The sequence below is a fragment of the Balaenoptera acutorostrata genome, chromosome 13, assembly GCF_949987535.1.
Source record: "Balaenoptera acutorostrata chromosome 13, mBalAcu1.1, whole genome shotgun sequence".
In the NCBI taxonomy this organism is placed as follows: domain Eukaryota; kingdom Metazoa; phylum Chordata; class Mammalia; order Artiodactyla; family Balaenopteridae; genus Balaenoptera; species Balaenoptera acutorostrata.
Genome location: NC_080076.1, coordinates 9,691,634 through 9,695,004, shown reverse-complemented (window position 1 = coordinate 9,695,004; position 3,371 = coordinate 9,691,634). Strand labels below are relative to the sequence as shown.

The 3,371-nt window shown below is 39.4% G+C and overlaps 1 pseudogene; it reads right to left on the bottom strand.

Annotated features, from left to right (window-relative positions):
* Nucleotides 1–1,074: 1,074 nt before the first annotated feature.
* On the bottom strand, nucleotides 1,075–2,316 carry LOC103016288 (3-hydroxyisobutyrate dehydrogenase, mitochondrial-like; annotated as a pseudogene).
* Between the last annotated feature and the right edge of the window lie 1,055 nt (nucleotides 2,317–3,371).

Sequence of the window (3,371 nt, the reverse complement as noted above, 5' to 3'; positions counted from 1 at the left end):
GAGGTATGCAGTAGGCTTCTCCTTTCCTTTGATGTTGTTGGTTGCTGATAAGGGAAGCAAAAGCATCTCAGGGTTTGTAACCACCACTGAATCGATATCAGCTCCTTGATTCTTCTCTCACTGCCTCCGTGAGTTGCTGCCCAGATTAGAATCTGATGCAAAAATTAGTCACGGTGTGACATTCAGAGGCAAATATAGATGTTAGAAGATATAAAATACACTGAGCATCGATAGAGGAATATATACATAACATTGTATTTCCTTTATACATTCAAATTAATTAATTGATAGTAGTTGAAATACATGAAAAAAGAAGGATTTAGGCCTGGGGTATAAATGTATATCATTTTACAATACGCCCCTGAATTCAAGATGAACGCTTTATGTAATTATTTACATATTTTAGCAATCAAACTGAACAAAAGTCTTGGTAATTTCCAAATTGCATTTTGCAAGTCTAAACTCTACCTACGACTATTATGTCTAAATTTTATTTTTTTTATTTTTATTTTTTTTATTATCAGCATAGAAATTTATTTGAATTCAAAATAATATGGTTATATTTAGGATAATATAATTATCTAAAGCACATATCGTAAGCTCTGAAACATTTCTAAAGATGTCATTCTTCTGAAGTCAAAAAATATGTAGTAAGAATGTACAAGGAAGCAAAAATATAAAAAATAAGTTTGCTGAGTATTGGGAGTTGTTACAAGAGGGGCACACCAAGGTAATGTAACAGAGTCCAAATTACACAGCATGCAGCAAGGAGTTCTCTTGCTTTATCAAGTCCTGGAAAATAAACCAGTAACCTCAGAATGCAAGAATACCACCACTGGGTTAACAGGACAAACTTTCTGAGGGACACAGGGAGTAATTCACTATACTTCCCCTTTCTCTAACTCCTTTCCTCACACCGATTTCTTTTCTTTCCTCCAGGATAGGTTTTATCCTGTGGAAAAAAATTTTGGTTTTATTTGTAAAGTGGAGTAAATAATATCCTGATTGAAGTAGGCAATGTTTTAGCTAATGATGCTCAGGAATCAAACTTTTGAAAAAGGTCAGTCAGCTACTAGCAGAGACCATCAGTGGCTTGCAGGAAAAAAAAAAAAAATCAGATAATATGTGTTTGCTAAATAGATAAAAAGAATAAGCAGTTAAAAATGGGTGAAAACTCCCAGGGTTTATTGTGAACTAGAAAAACAAAAGCAGACAGGTGACCTTTGATTCAGCCCATTTACTTGTGGAGTGAGCTATAAGAGGCTCCAAGATAGAGTTTGGTTCCTAACAGGGTCCACAGCCAAAGGGCAAACTCAGAACATCTCCTCCTCTCGTAGAAACTGGAACACGGATGAGAAGTCTTTTTTGGAGTAGCCCTTCGCACACATCATCCTGTAGATCTGATGGGCCTGACTGCCCAGAAGGATTGGGCTCTTCGTGCTGGTAGCAGTCTTGTGCTAATCCCAGATCCTTAGCCATGAGTGTTGTTCCGAATCCACCCTGATAGTTATTAGCCAAGGGAACTCCATCCATCACCCCAGGTACAGGATTATAGGTGTCACTTGACCAACATCGTCCTGAGCTCATACTTAGGATTTTAGCCAAGTTTTGGGTCAAGCCCTAACCTGATTCCCAGATTCATAGCTTCTGCAGTTCCAATCATACTAATAGCTAACAGCAAGTTGTTGCAGATCTTCACAGCCTGCCCAGTCCCGACGTCTCCACAATGCACCACATTGGAGCCCATGCACCCCAGAAGCTCTTGGGCAGCAGCAAATTCTTCTTCGACTCCTCCCACCATAAACGTGAGGTTCCCAGACCGAGCAGCTCCCACACCACCAGAAACAGGGGCATCCATGAAAACTGCTCCCATTTTCTCAACTTCTTTGGCCAATTCTTTCGAAACCATAGGATCAATAGTACCAGAATCTATTAATAGTGAGCCTTTCTTCACTTTTTTTAGAATTCCATTTGCTCCAGAATAAGCTTCTATTGCATTGATGCTGGTGGGCAACATGGTAATAATTCTGTCAGCTTTTTCAGCTACATCTGCTGGGGAAGACACTGTTCACCTGCATCTAGAAACTCTTTGCATGCATCAGGGAGCACATCATAAATAATGAGTGGATAGCCATGTTTCATGAGATTTTTTGCCATTGGATTCCCCATTTGCCTACTCCAGTGAATCCAACTGGAGTGTTAGAAGCCATTGACCTAGAACACACCGCTGCAAGGCTGGCCACTGCCGGTTGCTGCCGGCGGCTCCAGTACCGGAGGCCAGAGGCGGCTCCACGGAGCCGTAAGGAGGCTGCCATGCTGCCCTCCCCCCCCCCCCACGGTGACCTCCGCGGCTCCCGGCTCACCCACTGACTACTCTAAATTTTAAAGTTGAAGTATGGGGAGGGAGAAGACGCAAGACTATTTTACTTGCAGACAGAATTGAGGATAGAAAGTCCAAGGTGACTTTAAAGGCAGGAGTGAGAAGAAGATGAATGTGTTTGGACACATTCACTGTGAGAGAGGGAAAAAAATGGGAAGGAGAAAAAAGGCAGGAGAGACAAGAGGGCGAGAAGTAATGCATCTTAGTAAATTATCAAAAGCGCTAAAGGCAAAGTAATCTTGAGCCATGACCTACTCGCAAGAACCTATTAAGTATTTCCTTCTACTCTGAAGTGAATTTTCCTGCAGGGTCAATTTATTATGTATTTTATCTTCTCAGTTTTTAATCTAGTCATTCTGTGATGATGCTTTATGTCTCTCCCTACCTCTCCAATAAATATTCAGAGATAAAGGTATTACATTCTTAACCAAATGTTGTTCAGTTATTTCCTTGATTAATCTAAGTACAAATTTAGAACATATATTATGGTTGTCAATTTTACATTATATATATATATAAAAATAAAAATGTGTCAAACTCAGTAGGCACAGCAATAAATGTTTGAGTGATTTGATGAATAAAAAGCATCTGCCTGACGTCAGTAAATATAGCAAAATTAACAGTGAGAATCTTCAGATTAACTGTTCACATTTTACTGTGACTTTGTGTAAACATCTTACTAAGAAATGATGAAACACAATATCAGCATTTATCACCTGTCCATAATTCATTAGTCTAACTCAGAGTTTGGCAAACAGCCTGTTGGCTAAATATATCCTACTGTCTGTTTTTATAAAGTTTTATTGGAATACAGCCATGCTTATTTGTGGGTCCTTTCGCACTACTACAGCAGAATTCAGTGGCTGAGACTACTTTTATGGCCAGCAAAGCCTAAAAGATTTAGAGACGTACCTCTATTATGGGTTTGGTTCCAGACCATGGCAATAAAGTGAATATTGCAATAAAGCGAGTCACACAAATTTTTTGGTTC